Source organism: Sorex araneus, chromosome 6 (genome assembly GCF_027595985.1).
Source record: "Sorex araneus isolate mSorAra2 chromosome 6, mSorAra2.pri, whole genome shotgun sequence".
NCBI classification, from domain to species: Eukaryota; Metazoa; Chordata; class Mammalia; order Eulipotyphla; family Soricidae; genus Sorex; species Sorex araneus.
This window is the reverse complement of record NC_073307.1, coordinates 124245677-124264476: the sequence shown is the minus strand read 5'-3', so window position 1 is coordinate 124264476 and position 18800 is coordinate 124245677. Positions and strand designations below refer to the sequence as shown.

The following is an 18800-nucleotide window of genomic DNA, read 5'->3' as shown; positions in this document are numbered from 1 at the left end:
GAATTAAAAATATAAAATAAACACAAAAACATCCAGTATAGTAATGATATATGTATATGTCTGAATATACATATATAGTTGCTATCTATAATACATATATATATAGTAAGAATGCAAAGAAAATGAAATACCCAACATCACTGTACAAAACTATTCTGAATGTTTTAATGTCTTATTAAGGTAATGTTGGATAACAAGACTTTATGATTTAGGAATACAATTTCACACTTCTTTAATTTTCTTAATTAAGAAAGAACAAAAAATGTAAAAGAGATGTGTCACATGGGGAAAAAAGCAATATGACATGCGTAAGCCAAACAATATCAATAATCTTACTATTTGTAATGGGTTAAAATTATATGCACAGTACTTATGCATTTGAAATTGCATATGCACTAGACACCCTTTTTGCTTGTTTTGTGGCACTGTTCAGGGCTTTCTCTTAGCTCTATGCTCAGGGATAACACCTGGTCAGAGTGGGGAGTTGCACAAAGAATGCCAGTGACCAAATGTGCAAGTCAAGCGTCTCACCCACTACACTCTCTCTCTGCTTCCTAAACAAATTTTTGAAATGGAGTTAAGCTGAATATATTTTCAGATAAAATTAAAAAATGCATCACTGCAGGCTGATATATATCAGTCTAATAATATTGAAGTATTTCTCTAAGATGGAGGGGGAGGTATTTCTTATAGCAGAAGGTAGATCATTCATTGGAATAAGCAATGAATTTGGACAATGACAAATAGAAAAATTACATGTATTTTTTCTTAACTTTTAAAAATATAACAGACTTCAAATCAATACTTTAACACTACTTTAAGATCCATAATGTATGTAGATGTAACAAATGACAGCAATTGCACATAGAACAAGGTGGGTGATAAATGGCACTGTACTGAAATATTACAATATTAATCCTAAGTAGCCTGTGAAAAATTGAAGTATGCTAATCTAGTCCAATTCAAAGTAAAGTGATAAAGATGCATATCTCAATCTTTAGAGCAACCACTTAAAATAAAGGAAGGAAGAAAAGCAAAAAACCAATAGAATAAAAGCATTCAACTAACCCAAAAGAAGATACAATAAAAGGAACAGAGATACTAAAAAACAGAGAAAAATAGAAAGACAAAAATGATAGATCCAAACTCCACCATACCCATATTTGTATTTAATATATATGTACTAAAAACTCCACAAAAGGCAAGAAAGATAATACCAGATATAAAAGTCAAGAAAAAATTACATATTGACTTCAAGGAGTGCACAATAAAACACAAAAGCACATTTAAAAATAGAAGTCTGGGAAAAACATGTCATGCAGTCATGAATGATAAAGTTGAAACAACTATATTTTTAAGCTTCACTGAGGTATACTTCACAAACAAAAAATTATTTGAAGTACAAAGCATGATGATTTGATATCTGTGTATATTTTCAAAAGATGGAGTAGTTTATATGAGGCTTCAAGATAAGGAAAGTTAAAGAGAAAGGAGGCATATCATAAAGGAGTCTGTTCACTAAGGTTATACAATATTAGTACTGAAATTTCTTAACACAGTTTCAAAAGACATGAAAAATTGTTAAATAACTCCAGGGGGAAAATATACAAACGCTAGTCCCAGAGATTTTTAACAACCCGATTTTATAATTATCATAAAGAAAGAAATTAAGTATATAGAAGACTGAGAGTATCATACCCAATCACTACAGCATTTTTGTTGTTTTTTCCAAGTGCATATCGGGTTTTATTTTGAGGGAGAATTACTGAAGAAACAACATTGTCACCCTATTTCGTAAGCTGGATGCAGGCTTCAAAGACAAGTACAGCCATATTAGTAACAGGAGAGAACCTAGACTTCCACTCTTAGTGAGTTGCTAAGCCTGCCTCAAAGACGCATATCATCTGCTTGCTTACCCTGAATTGTAATAATAAACATTATTAATAAGTCACAGATATTTAAATTTTCTGTTATTTGTAGCCAAAATCAACACTGGCCTAAAGGACATTTAAAACCTATATTATACGACCCCATACAAACCCTAACTTCGGGATGTTGGGGTCTCAGCAGCCAGCCTGAGACCCTGGCCAAATCCCCTGCCTCTAGAAACAGGAGCAGGCTCTATTCACAGGGGCCCAGGGCCCTGTGCCAGCACTCCACCCAGAAAGGCGCTCTGGTTGAGGAGATAACGGGATGAGGGATCTGACACTCATCATTCACCTGAGCTAACACACCCAGCCTTGAGAGCGGGAAATATGAATTATTAGTTAACATCTGTAATGAGCTCGGCCAGGTGTATGTAACGAACGTGACAACCAGGTGTGCACAATATGTAGGCTGCCTTGAAGTTCATGTATAAATATCCTGTGTGAGAGCTAATAAGATCAGAGCTACTTGAACTCCAGATCCCCCCCTCCCCCGCTTGGTTCTTTCTCGGTGGTGGCGGGGGGGGGGGGGGGGAGTCTGAGGTGCGTAGAGGGGCTGGGCAGAGGCGGCTTGGGGGATCATACACCAGTTTGCGGGGGTTGACTGGCCGGGACCCTTACACAGGTGGAAAAAGGCAAAAAAAATAACACAGCAAAGAATTTCCACAAATCAATATATTTAGTGCATGGTATGGTCATATTCAAACTTGTTCTTTCCAAATTCCAGGTGACCACCCTAGATTTTAGTAGGTGACAATCTGGTTGCGACATGTCACCCCATTGGTCATCAGGGATGTATCAGCTGATCTGGCTGGGTAGATGAGTGTCCCCCTTCCTCTCTCACTGCCACAGGCATCTTTTCTGAATCTGCCTGCTCATTCAAAGAGGTCATCCTTCTCTAATAGAGATGAACTGTTCCTCCTTCCTTTGAGGGTAGAGGAGTAGGTGCACTTCCCTGTCAGAATGTCCAAATTCTGGGGCTGAAACAATAGCACAGCGGGTAGGGTGTTTGCCTTGAATTTGGCAGACCTGGGTTCGATTCCCAGAATCCCATATGGTCCACTGAGCACTGCCAGGAGTGATTCCTGAGTGCATGAGCCAGGAGTAACCCCTATGCATCACCAGGTGTGACCACCCCACCCCCCAAAAATAAAAAGAATGTCCAAACTCCTTAGACGACAATGTCACTCATACATAAAGTGCAGTTTCGATGATGAGAAATTTTAGTTAGTTTATTTTAGTTTTCCATCCATCTAATCACAATCTATCTAATCACAAATCTATCTATGGTTTTAACAATCCCTGGTTAAGACAGAACAATGTTTTATTCTACCTGCTTAAAAGAAAAGACAGTTTGTTTTTTAATGTAATCTCTGCAAGATGTTAAATTTATTCTTTGAAGGAAGGACAAGACCACTGTCTTTTACTTTGAGTATTCCAGTAGTCTGCATTATTCATAGTAAAGGTATTTATGCAAATGTGATGAATATACTTTATGTTGAAATTAAAAAAGAGGTCTTCAGCCCATAATGAAAAATAAAGAATTTATGTAAGTTCTTTTGCATGCTTCACCATATTTCTGTCACCATCTGATTACACTCAGAGAATAATTCTTTTATGTTGTATAATGGCAGACAAACAACCATCATAATGAAAAAGTTATTTTGGACAAAAAGTATTTGTCAAATTCACAAGGTTTTTAAATTTGTTTTGAAAAGGATTTTAGAAAAGTTTCTTTCTTCCCTGCTGTTTAGCAAGTTTGCAGAGAAAAGAAGAAAAAATGCAAGCATCATTCTCAAATATAGTGCCTTAATCTTTGTGCTATCTCTCTGGCCCTGTAAGCATCATTTGAAAACAAAGGAAAGACCAGGTTTAAATGATAAAAGGAAGTGGTCACTCTGAACCAGGACTAAGAGCTTGAAAGGAGGAAAAGTAACAGGCATAATGCCCTATCAGTAACAGTGTGGTAAACCAGAGAGCCTAAAAGGGGGAAAATGGGAAAAAGAGTAAGAAAATAGTGTCTTCCACAGAGGCAGCCCTGAACCGGAAGGGAAACTGGGGATATTGGTGAAAAGAAATGGACACTGGTGAAGTGACCAATGCTGGGACACCTTATGCCTGAAACTCAATCATGAATGACTTCATAATTCATGGTGATTCAATACAAATTAAAAAAAAATGTTCTCAACACTGGTACCTGCTCAAGCAAATTGATGAGCAATGGGATGACAGTGACAGTGACAGTGACATTGATGTGGTCGTGTCTGGTCATAATTCCACAATATTCTAGATGTATCAGGTTTTAAAATGTCTTTGCAGGAATAATGCTGCTCAGAAAAAAAAATACATAGTCAGAGCTGATCCAAATAGGTCAGTGAGTCAGAGAATATATAACAGAAAGTTCAGCACTGGAACCAAATGACTACAATTAGAATAGTGAAAATGCATTCTTTCTATTTGAATAAACAACTAATTTAGCATGAGAAAACACTTTAAATTCGCTGTTATTTATCTGGAGCACAGAGTCTGGAGAGAGTAGATTACATGCAGTGAGGATCCTCCAAATGAATTAGAGATATCATTGCCCATGATCATTTGTCTTCTGTCACCTTATATTGCCTATAGAGAAACAATATTTCCTTTTAATTGTGAGAGTTAGCCATTGTAATATTGGTGATAACTGAGAATGTCTAAATTCTTTGTGATTAAAAAACAGTGAATCATAGAGGAATGAAGAAATGAAATTTTTATGCTACCATATTCAAAGTTATATTCTCCAAAGATTATAGGATCCGGGCAGGCAATCTAAGTGAATGATGTAGACTTTGCATTATTAAATTAGAGACAGTCCATGCTCTGACCCTGGGGAGGAGTTATTACTTAGTTCCAGAAAAATGTATCCTAGCACACCATGTTTGAATCTTAGCAAAAAGCAATTCCTTATCCAGTTGAAGTTTCACTGATCAGTATGGATTCACTGATCAGTATGGAGGCACTATTTTTTGTAGCTGGTTGGTGACTACTAAACCCTGGGAACCTGGAACGGTTTTCTGGGACCAAGGGCAACAAATGCTCAAAGGTTCATATATGCAGCATGACAGAGACAAAGTCACCCGCATTGCCCATAGACTCACAGTCATAGGGTAAAACCTATTGTGATAGTTTAGTAGCACATGCTTTTCACGTAAAGGGCCCAGGTTTCATGCTTAGGAACCCTTGGTTCCCCCCATAAAACATCCAGAAGCCTCCCCTTAAGCACTGCCAGGTGTGGCACCAAAATATCCCTCAAGTTTCATAGAGCTTGGGGATAGGCTGAGTCTAAGGCAATAAAAAAATGGCAAAACATCTGAAGAATGATGTTACCTTACTTTGGCAATCATATGAGAACACTGGAATTATTCAATAAATCCTCTCCTATTTGTTTTAAATTTTGCTTCAGATCTCTGTACTGTTTTTAGAGTATTCACAGTGTAAAGGGTCTGTGATTTGTGTGGCTGCTGTGTTTCTATTTAATTCTAAAAGTCCAAGTCTTTGCTATAAACCATGGGGTAAATGAGAGGAACAACTGACTGTACTTTACCAAAGGCTAGTCAAACATCAAAAACAGGGATGCCCAGGGATTGCACTAAGAGCCTACAGAAAACATTGCCGAGAGGAATCAAATGTTACTGCACCACATTAACTATCTATAGGAAACACTTCCTCTTATGTCTTCGTACTTCCATATCTTTCTTTCCCCCAGAGTTAGCATATTAAGCTACAAAGATATAGAGCCAGGAGAAGAACTCAGTTAGGTTTTAAACCTTGAGGAGTCTCTTCCAGAGCCTTCATTGTATCAGATATGAGGAAAATAATCTGAACCCTCAAGTACCCAATTCACCTTCAGTATGTGAGGATAAGACCCGATGCTGTATGTTAAACCAACATTGGATATGATTCTGAACTGCACCAGTTCTAAGAGACTGTATCACACAAGTTAAAACATTTTATGCCAAAAGACTCACAGGAAGTCTCTATTCAGAGCACGCTTGAGAAATCTCAGAGTAGGGACTGTTGCCCACACTACTATTTGCTGCCAATGGAGGCAGTAAGTGAAGCTCCACACTTATGTTTTTCTTGAGGGTCTGACTCCTCCTCTGTCCCTGGTAAGATGCTCATTTCACTGTGTGGTTGGCACTGAGTTTTCCCCAGAAAGCATTGTTTCTCTGTCACACTATGAAATCCTCAAGGTAAGAAGACATGTGTATTTGCTTATGATTCATAGAATAGTAAGAAAATTAGAGGCATAGCAATGAATGGAGAACACAGCAGCATTGCACAATAGGAAGATCAGAGTGCAGGGGCATTAGAAATGCCTACTCTTGAATCCCACTTACATTACATACTGTTCTATATGACCTTGGAGCAAGGACATAAACTCTTGGATTTATTATCCACAAAATGGGGGAAGTCAGTCATTCTCAGGGTTGCTATGGAGACAGGAAACACTGTGTCTGGATTTTTGATAGACATTGAAGAAATTTCCTTTCTCTTTCTGGTTTTAAAAAATATTTTAGCAACTAGCTATTTCCCTCAGTATAAATTGGGTGACCCTTGTGTTTATATTATTTTGACTATTTTTGAGTGTGTCTAACAATTTAATATTGCTCTTTAAATAATTTTGAGCTGATTCAGGGCTTATGATGGTATGTTTTAGATATCTGTCCATGCAGCAAGGAATTCTCAAATAAATTACTTCAGTCACTGGGCCTCATTGTTCACTAGAAATTTCCCTAGAAAGTAGGCATTTCTAGTACTGAACAACCGGGTATTTGAAAAATAAAATAGTATTATGGGATGGAGATGAGAGTATAGTGTAAGGGTATAAAAGTTAAAATACTTAGGTTGTACGTAGGTATCTTAATTCTTACTTTGGCCAACTCTGGTCCAATGCCTGGCATTGCATAAACCTACTAGGTTTCACTCAAAACACACAACAAACAGAGAGGGCTGGAGAGATAGTACAGGGGTTAAGGCTCTTGTCTTGCATGACATTTATCAGGTTTCTGATTTATTCCCCAACTGTCACATTCAATTCCCTCAACACCCCCAGAATGATCCCTGAGCACAGAACTAGGAATAAACTAGGAATATAGCACGGCTGAATGTGGCCCCAAACCAAAAAAAAAAAAAACCTTGTTGGGGTTCTTCCAGTTGCAACTCTGATCATCTGGGCTGCTGGGCTCATGTCGGAAACCCCGAGTCCAGGCCTTTAGGAGAGTGAGCTGTTGCCAGGGGAACCTGCATTCCCTAGTGATTGGCTTGGCTCCAGGGCTTTGCAAGTCTGTGGCCAGAGTTTGAGATTAGGGAAAGCCAACACCTATAGTGGCTGTAAAGCTTATTGTTCTACTTCTGTATTAGATCATAGGAATCCTATGACACCTAGAGACACTCTATCCCCTCTAGTCAATGTAACCATAGATTTCACCTTCCTCTTCCCATTTCCTTATTTGCATGTAATGCATTCCTTTCTGCCCATGGTCACTACCCATCAACTCAACTAATTCCCAGCTCCTCAATTATATTAGCAAAGTAGCAAATGAATTAAAAGTAAGACTCTGCCAAGTAGACATAATGAACTCTTGAAACAGGATTATTTTCCAATTTCAGGGTCAGGCCTTTATTGACATTAAAATAAACAAACAAAAATGCATGAGCTGTGAAGGGAACTAAGAGGCTAGAGCACGTGCTTCCTATGTGGAAAGCCCAGATCTATTCCCCAGCTCTGCATGGACTCCCAAGCACGGTAAAGACCGACCTCCAAGTAGTGACCTGGGAGAAGCCCTTGAGTACATCTTGGTTTGGCCCTAACCACATCATAAACGCCCTGTGCCACATTTACTCCTGTATCCACAGAGGAACAAATGTGCAGGGCTCAGCAACAACCCACACACATTGTATGATTTTTTTTTTCAGCTCACAGAATGATATTTACCCAATGAACCCAAAGCCAGAATTAAAAATCAGAAAGTATGGTCCAAATTTTGGATTCCTAGCTTTTCTAAAAACAGTAATTCTGTCAAGACTTTATCCATAGTGCTGCACAGCAAATTGAGTAGAGAAACAGAAGTTGTTGCCTTTAAATAGCACCCACACTCCATCACAGAGATGACTCACTATTTTTATTCCTGCCTGACTCATGATTTTTATTCCTGCTGTAAACACCTGAGTTTGTGATACCCATTTCAAAGGGATGCCCTCTTATTGAAAAGCATGATAAAATTGAAAACTATTTGGATGCTGCATGTCTGATGTGCTTTTAGTATGTAATTCCTTTATAATTATACACTTATATATAAATTCCTTTATAAATATATAATTTTATAATTATGTATCTTTATATTCATATGCATTTATAACATTTCTTTATAAATATATATCAAACATACACAAAGTATAAAGTGTAAAGGGCTGGAACAATAGCACAGCAGGTAAGGCGTTTGCCTCGTACACAGCCAACCTAGGTTCAATTTCTCTGCCCCTCTCGGAGAGCCCAGCAAACTACCAAGATTATCTTACCCACATGGGAGAGCCTGGCAAGCTACCTGTGGTTTATTCGATATGCCAAAAACAGTAACAAGTCTCACAATGGAGATGTTACTGGTACCTGCTCAAGCAAATCAATGAGCAATGGGATGACAGTAATACAGTGATACAAAGTACACAGCATCTGTGTGAGTGTTTGTCTAATGTGTAGACAAAGACTTTGAGACAGGTGCAAAAATAAATTCTCTTTTGCAACCCAGAACTCGTTGTTCTGTATGAGTTCTGATACATATGAGAAGGAACATGACGCCCAGAACAGATGAAAAGTTGAGAGTTAACAGGTAAATTGTTTGCCTTGCACACAGCTCGCCCAGGATCCCTATATGGTCTCCTGCTCCCTATATGGTGTCCTCTAAGCACTTCCCGGAGTGATCTGAGCACTGCACAGGATGTTATAAAACCCAAAATCATGAAAGTTGGCCTCAGGACTAAATCCAGTTGGTGCTCAGGGATCACCCCTGGCTGGGATAGGGGACTCTATGGGAAGTTGGGGTTCAAACCCATGTGGGCTGTGTCAAGCAAATGCCCTTCCCACGGTAATATATATAGTCCTTGCAGGATTGAATTTTTTTCCCTTGGGTTTTGGGCCATAACTGATCTTCGAGCTTACTCCAGACCCCAGGTTATTACATAAATTCAGAACTGGGTCAGGGTAGTACACAGAGTGCCTCATGACTGAATCAAGCTAACTGGGCTGTTGGAAAGGCTGGTGGGTTGGTGAGTATTACTGGAATGTCAGCATGAACTTTAAAAAAATAATAATTTTTTTTAAATCTTTATTAAAAATTTTTTAAAAAGTATAAATAAACTTAGGGCAATATTTGATTAACAATTTAAGAATATTAATTGTATAGTTGTAATGGTCAGGGGGGATCAGGGGGTAATTCCTAGAGGATTTGACTAATTCTTTGACTAATATCATATTATTTAATGCATGAGTCAGGGGAGAGATTCTATTCAGATATGACATATTCCCTGATACCATGAATTCAAATATAATGTAATTAAGCTAAGTACCTTAACCCCTTATCCTACCTTGACTAAACTAGAATTTTTTTATTACAATTAGCTCTTTCTATTATATGACTTATGGACAAGAGCAAATACATGGCAAGGGTGTCCCCTTTAAAAGCTAACCCACACTCAAATAGAAAATATGTGAAAAGGGAAGAACACCAGAAAAAATAATTAGGTTAAATTTTCTTTCATGAAATTCCTTCATAATTCATTTCCATTCTAGAAATGAGAATGAATGTGCCCAGTTCTGCTATAAGAAAACATTTTACAAATTCCATAAAGCACATTTAAATTGCATTTGGATTCTGTGCTCCATTCCTGCATGATTATTTATGGTGTTTATTGAACACAGCCACTATTCTCTGCCTCTCTGCACATTTATAAATACAGTTTTTAAAAGGCATTCATTATGGCTTATGATCTATAATTGGAAACAAGATGTGACCAGCCATGCATTCACCACCTTGACTGACTCCTGTAGAGTTACCTTGGCCCACTCCAGTGAGCTGTACAGATCTTGTCATTCAACGCAAGTGTCAAAGGTGTTAATTAGGCCTCAAACTTTGGAAGTCTCGATGAGCCTATCAGTTTATGGGATATTCCTGTGTACATACATTCATTCCTGCCTCTACTAGATCAAATGTTAGGTCTAACAACACAATCCTCAGCCATTTGGAAATTAATTGTAATCATTGTAAAGGTAATAAAGATACAAATAATTTTTCTAGCTCATTTATATAAACTCCTGATTTTTAAATTAAATACTAAAAATTCAAAGTTGTGTAAAAAGATAATATAAAAAAATCACCAGTGTTTACCAGTGTTTAAAATAATTATTAATAAAGCTGGTAACTCCTCTGCATGCCTCCCTGATCACCTCTTCCTAGAATTAACCAGCATTTGTTTCCTGGCTGCACCATTTTCATATGCTTATTTATGGACAAACCCATAAATATATTTTATTACTTTAAAAAATATTAGGGGGCTGGAGCGATAGCACAGCGGGTAGGGCATTTTCCTTGCAGGCGGCCGACCCAGGTTCGATCCCCAGCATCCCATATGGTCCCCTGAGCACCGCCAGGAGTGACTCCTGAGTGCAAAGCCAGGAGTAACCCCTGTGCATCGCCGGGCGAGACCCAAAAAGAAAAAAAAATATTAGGACCGTACCTGGAAGTGCTCAGGGCTAATTCCTGGTTCTGCTCAGGGATCACTCCTGGTGCTAGGGAACCATATCTGGGAACCTACTAGGGTTAGCTACATGCAAGGTAAGTGCCTTTCCTGGTATACTCTCTTATCCCTGACTGCATTTTAAAAATAATATAAATAATGTAAAAATACATACCCATGTCTAAGCCAAATGCTCCACATTTTAAAAAGAATCACTGTATCACTGTAATCCTGTTGTTCATCGATTTGCTCGAGTGGGCAAAGTCTCCATTCATCCCTGTCACATACTAGTGTAGCCCAGTGGTGTATTGGGGGCTCTTTCAGGATCAGGGTAATGAGAACCTCATTCTTAATGCTTTTGGTATATCGAGTACACCATGGGTAGCTTGCCAGGTGCTGCCGTGAAGGCAGGATACGCTTGGTAGCTTGCCAGGCTCTCCGAGAATAATACAAATAATATAGCTTCTATAGATTACTCTCCTTGTATTTTACATTAATTTATTTAGTTTTGGGGTCACATCTGACTGTGATTAGGGCTTACTCCTTGCTCTGTGCTGAGAGATCACTACTGGAGAGCACAAGGGATCAGATGTGATGCCAAGGATCAAAACTGGCTCTGATGTGTGCAAGGCAAATGCCTTGTACTATCTTTCTCACCCATATATTTCAAAAAATTCAAATCTTGTAACCCTACTTATTCTATATTAGGGGTAATACCCAGGAGTTCTTGGGGAAAGGTGCCACGTCTGGTGAGGTTCAGCCCAGCAGAGGGGTCATGGTTTGGTGCTCACAGCAAATGCTGTAGTCCTCAATGGTACTTAGGAGTTGCCAGGGCTACACACAACAGTGCTCTCAGGGCTATGTGTTGCCAAGGACTGAATTTGGTGCCTTGCCTGTGTCAGTCATGTGCCCCATAATGTGAACATTCTCTGTGTTCTCTAAATCTACTCAATTTTTAAAATTTTCTCTTGATGTAGTTTTGATAAATTATATATCTTTCAATAATAAGTGAGTCCACTAAAATTCTTTTAACTTTAACATAAGAAGGCTATGTTTATTAAAATATGTAGTATTTTTACTTAAGTTTCCTTTTTAATTTTAGTGATAGTTATTTATAATAGTAACACTTTCCTTGATTATTGCTATGAAGACTTACATAATGAACCTTTCACTGTATCACTGTCATCACTGTCATCCCATTGTTCATCGATTTACTCATTTTTCCCAACTATTGGAGGCTCTTTTCAGGGTCAGGGGAATGAAACCCATTATTGTTACTGTATTTGGCATATCAAATATGCCATGGGGAGCTTGCCAGGCTCTTCCGTGTGTTTAAATATATATACCTTTAAGAGGGGGGGAGGGAAGAATATCTTCTGGTTCAGCCTCTGTAGGAAAAAGTATAGTAATTTCTTTTAAAAAGTATAAATAGAGCTTTCGAATGACCCATTGACTCCCACTTCTTGACAAAAAAAAAGTAAAAATATTCATTTGAAAAAAGAATGTATGTACACCTTTATTATAGCAGCATTAAGCACAATTCCAGGCTATAGAAAGAACCCAAATGTCCAATGAAAGATGAATAATGAACCTTTATAAAAAATAATTTCCAGGTTACATAGAAGGAGATTAATTGGTGGCACTTTAGTGGCCACAGTTCCGGAAGCCTCTTCCAGCAGGCTTTTGATTTGTAAATTGGATATCCCATGATTGACAGCCTGCCTCATGAGAAGGCAGCTGGAATAGAGAAGGGATCACTAAGTCAATCATGGATGGAGGGATAGTTCCGGATGGGAGATGTGTGCTGAAAGTAGATAAAGTAACAAATGTGATAGTCTCCCAATATCTCAGTGTTGAAAACCATAATACCCAAAAGTAGAGAGTATGTGGGAAATTGTCGGCCATGGAGTCAGAGAGAAGAGTGTATGTGGGGATAGTGGGGACATCTGTGTTGGGAAATGTCTACTGGTGGAGGGATGGGTGTTTGATAATTGTATTACTGAAACTTAAACACGAAAGCTTTGTAACTATATCTTACGGTGATTCACAAATTAAAAAAATCTATGAGGATACTTGAGCTTCTCATTGTACTTACATAATTTGCTAAGTAAATACACTATATTTTTCATATTGAGAGATTAAGATATCAATGACCTTGAGTTAACCGAAGGGTTTTTGTATTTTATTGTACAAATAAATAGGGGAAAGTGAGATTTTTTTCACTTTTATTAAATCATCAATCATTTACTAAAAGACCAATGTGAGTAAGTAATAGAACAGGAAAAATAGTTAAAACATGATCCCTACAAAAAGGAGCCAAAGTCTTAGGGAAATAAAGTATCAGCACCATATTCTAAATGTTGAAGAAGGAATAATTAAAAGTGCTATAGAAGAAGAGGAATGACAGCAAGATAGTGATGATAATTATGGAAATTTCATGGGTGAGATAGCTAGTTAGCCTTGAAAGACAAGTTTATCTGATGAAAGATTAATGAGCACTCTGGGGAGAGTAAATAGCATAGATAAGTAACCTGGATTCAGGATAAAATGCAAAGTGGTTTGGAAATACTGAAGGGCCCATTGTGGCTGGATTCAGGCCTGGTGGAGGAGTGAAAGAGGAAGTTATAAGGTAGGATGGGATTCCCCAACAAAATGCCTGGATAGAAGTCCTGCTTGGTTTGAGATACCATAATGTAGAGAGTGAAACCATCAATGACATCTCAGCAGGAACGTGAGTTAATCATTTCTATTTTGAAAAGTAAACTCTGGGGACAAGTGTTAGTCCTTGTTAGATTGGAAGAGAACTGATTAGAAACAAACAAAAAACATGTCAAAGACTGAATGCAGAGATAATCTTGCGTGGTGATGTCCATATGCCAGCTTAAAAGTAAGCTTGATTATATTTAAGGGGCTTCCTGGCAAGCTAACCATGGTGTATTCAATATGCCAAAAACAGTAACAATGTCTCATGATGAGAGACGTTACTGGTGCCCGCTCGAACAAATCGATGAGCAAACGGGATGACAGTGATCATATTTACCAAGACAAATTATGACTACTTAAAAACCAAACACTCAATGGTATAACAATTTTATTAACTCTGAATCTTATAGTAATGAAATAAAAAGTAAGGAATACAAAGCCACTGACTTTGAGAGAAGAGCAGTTTAGGAGTAGGAATTAAAACAATCTGTTGTGAGTCAGCAGGAAAGACAAGAGTGAGAAGCTCACCATAACTTTGGAATTCCTGCTTTGAGCTTCTGAGTTTATCATAAATAGATCACTGAAACTAAAATTAGGAAAGTAAAATGTCAGAGGAAGTCAGGAAAAAATAAAAATGATTAAACTCAATGAGCAAGAGAATGTAAAGGAAAGAGAATCAGAAATTTTGTAAACCAAGTTCTCCAAAGCCTGTTATAGGTTACGTAGTGTTAAATATTGTGATAAGGGGTTGGAGTGATAGTATTGAGGGTAGACTGTTTGCCTTGCTCATGCCCTACCTGGGTTTGATCCTGGGTACCCCATATAATCCCTGAACTCAGAACTGGTAGTAAGCCCTGAGCACGGCCAGTTGTGTCTCAAAAACCAAAACAAACACAGTATCACCGTGTTAATTAAAACAACAATTACAAAGACAGCCTGCAAGTTTATGCATAGATATTGGAATCTTGGAACCAGATGACAAGAGAAGCTGTGTAAGTAGAAGACAGAAGCCATGGTGATCAAAAGACATAAGCTTCAATCACTGCCCCAGTGATTACTCACTTCTCTGAGCTTCAGTTTCTACATCTAACGCTTGAAATAAAAACCTCTATGTGGTGGGCACATAAGGATGAATGAGATAATGGATGTTAATGCATTCAAAAACAACAAAGCTCCTCAATAATAAGGGGTACTATTATGATGGTCTCATCACAACCAAAGTTAATAGCACTTGGAAAAAATGCACCCTAGCTTCCAATTATTCTGTCAAAATAGTTATTGGACATATATGTGCCAGTCAACTACTTTATGCAACTTTATGCTCTGGAGGACAATCAAGGACCTTTTTATAGTGAGAAAATCAAAAAGTACAATTTATTAAGTTCACCGTGATTTTCCTAAGGAAAAAATTGTGTTAAGAATCTAAACAGGCATTACTCCTCTGGAGAAGCCTGGACTCAGTCTTGACCATGTGTCTCTCATACTTTCACTCCTCTCACACTTTTCTAAGTAGATTTCTTTCAGAAAACCATTTTTGCTATTACAAACCACTAGCAAACCAATAAAAGTGAATATTCAAATTTAAATAAAATCTAAATATCAGATTCAGTCATTCTGGTTTATATATGCATTGGTTGAGGAATGAAGAAAAATTACATTAAAAACTATCTCTAAAAAAGTGAAAAAAAAAAAAGTTCTGCCAAGAGACAATACACCCAATACACAATTGAACAAAAATCAGAACAACTAGAACTGGAAAAGGAGAAAATTATTTGTATGGGAAACTAGAAGAAATGAGTTCTAAACCTTCAGAAAATTGTAAGTTTTCAAAAATTATTATTACTATAGGGGCCAAGGAGATAGTAAAGCACTTAATGCACTTGTCTTCTAGCTAGCTTTCCCTTGCTTGGTTCAATCCCTGGCATGGCATGTGGTCCCCAGAAAACTACAGGAGTCTCCCCTAAGCACAGAACCAACATAGTCCCTGAGCTCCATGGGTTATTGACCACCCTTCTACTGCCCCAAAATTATTATTAAAATTGTATAAAAGGACTAAAATTACTGAAGATATTCACACTTAAGACTGGAAAAAGTGGGGGGAAATAACATGATTTTCTAAGACTACAGGACATCATACTCCTCTAGATAAGTCTATATAAAATAAGTTGTTTCCATACTAATGTAAAAAATATTAGCTCCTGGGTATATACCCCATGCTAAATAATTGTTTATCTCTACCCGTGCACTTTTGATTAATGAGTAACAGTTCAAGTTTCAGTCTTTCATATGAATTAATTTCATTTTACACCACTTCATTGGAAATACCCTTAAAAATGGAGAATATCATGTTAAGCAAAGTAAGTCAGAGAGAGGAAAAATACCAAATGACCTCACTCATCTGTGAAATATAGTGAGACCAAACAAGAGAGAAGACAGAATCAAACAGATTTCACCCTTGACTTGGGGTGAGGATGGTGGGAAAGGGGATGGTAACTAGACTACAGATGGCATCAGAACCATGGTGGAGGGTCATAGGCACTTTGGTGGTGATGGCGTACAGTAACTTTGGACATCAGTACCATTTTGGCCTTATATAGCCTTTTAACACAAACTATAATAAACTTTGTGTTATGGAACAGTAAGTTTAAAGTGTGAAAAACTTGGAAGATTGTGATCCTCACTCTTGGTAGGTAAAATAGTAGGCTAAATACCACCCAAAGCAACACCTCTGCTTTAGACACCAGAGTGCTTAAATCACTCTCCTGGGGAGATCCAGGCCTACACATGAGTGGGCAACCAGACGTGAAAGTTTATAATGATTTATTTAATTACGCGATAAAGGTGAGAACACATTATCAGCAGCTTCAAATAAAATAATTTTTCTTCCTTTATTAGGATAATAGGCTATAGGCCAAAAAAAAAGCACCGGTGTTACCCTGAAGCTAAAGTGACTGGCCTTTCAGGTAATAAAACAAGAAGATTTCTTAAACAATAATAAAAGGATTATTGAATTTCATCTTCAGAATTTGTATCTAAGTTTTACTTGGTTTATAAATACAGAACAATCATACCAGGGGAAGGTATGAAAAATAAAATCACTAAACACTGGGCCAACCAGGTTCAAGTCCTGGCATCTTGAATGGTCCCTGAGCCCACCAGGAGTGATTTCTGACTGCACAGTCAAGATAACCCTTGAGCACTGATGGAAAAGAAAACAGAAGAAAATAAATGAAAAAAAATTACTGAACATATTTAAATGCCTAAAAACAGTGCTAAGTGTTCTCTTGCTATCAAAATTACTAATAATTATAGCAACAAATTATAGAAAGGAATTTATAAATTAAAGAGAATCCTGAAAAGAATTCTCTGCTATCTAAAAGCTTAGTGACAAATATTGTTTTATTTTAATAAAAAAATTTACATTCCTTAGGTAGAAAACTATGCTATATTTCAATGATAAGTTTCAAGCAACTATTTAAGAAAAAGAGAAGTTTGTTTGATTCTTTAATACCTGCTGCTCAAATAAGTAATGTTAAACACTGCTGGAAGCTTGATCATAAATTATGAGAACAAGAGGGAATGGAAGAAACACCTTCTTTTATTTCCCTTTCATTCTGAGGATTTGATAATTACTGTAAGAATGTGAATGCTACAGCTGCATATAAATGGCTTTTTTCTTTTTATATTATTCTACTAATTATATTTAAATTCAATATGGGATCTTTTGTTTGTCAAATGCTCATCCTCTCTTCAAGATTTTCTATATTTTAATTAAGAATATATTTATGGCTTATAGATTTTTGTAACCCTAGTAAAAATTCAGATACTTCTCCAGCATGCAAATTTAGATGATGTGAAAATGTCAATGTGAAATCTTGGTTCTGTCTCTAGAATATATGAGACACTAATATTTTGGGGGATCTTTGGCACAAAAATTTAAAAGCATATACAATTACAAATGAGAGATATCACAAACTTGAACAAATTTGAAAAAAGCAATTTCTGTCCTCTATATGATTAGAATATTAACTGTAAAAATTAATGAGGACCAATTATTAATAGGATAATAAAAGAGTTCAATGTGCTTAAATAAACTATATTTTGTTCTTTTCAAGACACCTATGGAACTTTCAAATTTTCCTGACTATTTAGATAAGGCTAATAATATATGCAAATTATCTATCCTCTTCTCAACTACTTCTATTACAGTACGCCCTTAGAATAATGTTTCAAAGTCCTGATCATAGCTTATAAAACATGACAAGGCCATACACCATGACTGGAGAATTTTATTCAGAGTCTTGTTTGAGTTCCTGCTTCAATGTTTTCATAAGGTTCTCCAGAAAATTCCTAATGTCTAGCTGTGAGTGACAGCTATTGAGCTAGGACATTAGAGAGTATGTGATTTGCCCTCAAGGAGTTCACAATCCAGCAAAAGACAGAAACTATACAGTTTCTAGTATAAAATTTCTCCCACTACTACCACTACAACAATATTTTATAAGAGAAAGAAGCTTTATTCATGCCAGTTTTTGTCATGTGCATCAGCTCTAGGGATGAAAATATGATCTCCATTTTTCAAAGAGTAAAGGCTCTTTGGCAGATACTTGTTATACAACTACCCTGAGTCAGCATGTAAGGCATTAGGGACCTAACCAGACCAAGTGAAGATTAGAGTCCAGAGATGTCATCAAATGGCCTAAAGCCCACTTGACAAAGCATTTTCAGAAAGGTCCACCCACCAGTCATCCAGTTCTGCCTTCCAGAAACACACAGGCATGTAATTTTTTCTCACTTGTGCTTCCAAAAATTTACCTCACCTGTTTGTGCTCTTAAGAAGTACCTAGAAGTTCTTGAGAGAATAATAATACTACTATACATCCTCTTTAATGCAACCTCTAAGTCAGCTACTAACATCAATCATTCTTGAAGATGATTATTTAGCCAGACAGACTAAAGAACCCATATCCTCTAACACTCTTCATAGAAGCAACTTCAGAACTATCATTTCCACTGATTTTTAAAGCTCTCTTCAAAAGTTACTGTCTGTACATGAATATAAATGGTGAATAAGGTATATGACCTTTTTTGAAGCTCTTTGTGAACTTGACCTTCAGCTTTTTTGACCCTGGATAGACATAGCTATGGAGCATTCATATTGGAGAGGAATTATTTATTATTTTATAACACATACTTGTGATTTAAATAGCATTTTTTGAGAATTTATTATGGGCTAGAAGTTTCTATGCTGCTGTCAGATACTCGCTGAATATTTACAATGACCTTTTTGTTTTTTTTTGTTTTTTTTTTCTTTTTGGGTCACACCCAGCGATGCTCAGGGGTTACTCCTGGCTTTGCACTCAGGAATTACTCCTGGCGGTGCTTGGGGGACCATATGGGATG

At 37.1% G+C, this 18800-nt stretch overlaps 1 protein-coding gene and 1 non-coding gene across 3 annotated transcripts in view; one reads left to right on the top strand and one right to left on the bottom strand.

The window, feature by feature from the left end:
- The window catches only part of NELL1 (neural EGFL like 1), a 949069-nt gene that overhangs the window by 73912 nt on the left and 856357 nt on the right, over window positions 1-18800 (bottom strand). The gene's annotated exons all lie outside the window — the stretch shown is intronic.
- On the top strand, window positions 8630-8756 carry LOC129406366 (small nucleolar RNA SNORA40). Its single transcript, XR_008630967.1, has one exon. It is a non-coding gene; the product is annotated as a small nucleolar RNA SNORA40 (small nucleolar RNA).